Source organism: Anastrepha ludens, unplaced genomic scaffold, assembly GCF_028408465.1.
Source record: "Anastrepha ludens isolate Willacy unplaced genomic scaffold, idAnaLude1.1 ptg000139l, whole genome shotgun sequence".
Taxonomy (NCBI): domain Eukaryota; kingdom Metazoa; phylum Arthropoda; class Insecta; order Diptera; family Tephritidae; genus Anastrepha; species Anastrepha ludens.
The window spans coordinates 20,001-21,291 of record NW_026530108.1 but is presented as its reverse complement, the minus strand read 5'-3'; positions in this window follow the sequence as shown (position 1 = coordinate 21,291).

The window sequence follows — 1,291 nt, the reverse complement described above, 5'->3', positions numbered from 1 at the left end:
CACCGTGAGTGTTTTTGCCATGCACACCACACATTGTGAAAAATGTATGGGAAAAATTCAATTCAATACATTTCAGTTTGATTTCATATAATTCAATTACATTTTATATATTTCAATAATACCATCAACTTAACTAAATATATATTAAAATACTAAATTATATATATGATGATATTTTCCATATATTTGAAATGTCTTTATTATAATTTATTCAGTTTATCATATGAATGTATTGTGTTAAATTTTACTTTCATACATTTAATCGAATTTAGTTTCATATAAATTCGATTCGATTTTCTTTCATATATCTCACTTGCCTTCACCGTGAGTGTTTCTGACAATGTACACAACGCATTGTGAAAAATGTATGGGCAAAATTTTGTTAAATTTTACTTTCATACATTTAATCGAATATAGTTTCATATAAATTCGATTTGATTTTCTTTCATATATATCTCACTTGACTTCACCGTGAGTGTTTCTGACAATGTACACAACGTATTGTGAAAAATGTATGGGCAAAATTTAACTTAATACAATTCAATATATTTCAAATGTTTTTCTTATATATTTATTCAGTTTATCATATGAATGTATTGTGGTAAATTTTACTTTCATACATTTAATCGAATATAGTTTCATATAAATTCGATTTGATTTTCTTTCATATATATCTCACTTGCCTTCACCGTGAGTGTTTCTGACAATGTACACAACGCATTGTGAAAAATGTATGGTGAAAATCTAACTTAATAGAATTCAATATATTTCAAATGGCTTTATTATATATTTACTCAGTTTATCATATGAATGTATTGTGGTAAATTTTAATTTCATACATTTAATCGAATATAGTTTCATATAAATTCGATTTGATTATATTTCATATATTTCACATGCCTTCACCGTGAGTGTTTTTTGCCATGCACACCACACATTGTGTAAAATGTATGGGAAAAATTCAATTAAATACATTTCAGTTTGATTTCATATAATTCAATTACATTTTATATATTTCAATAATATCATCGATTTAACCAAATATATATTAAAATAATAAATTATATATATGATGATATTTTCCATATATTTCAAATGTCTTTATTATATATTTATTCAGTTTATCAAATGAATGTATTGTGTTAAATTTTACTTTCATACATTTAATCGAATATAGTTTCATATAAATTCGATTTGATTTTCTTTCATATATATATCTCACTTGACTTCACGTGAGTGTTTCTGATAATGTACACAACGCATTGTGAAAAATGTATGGGCAAAATTTTGT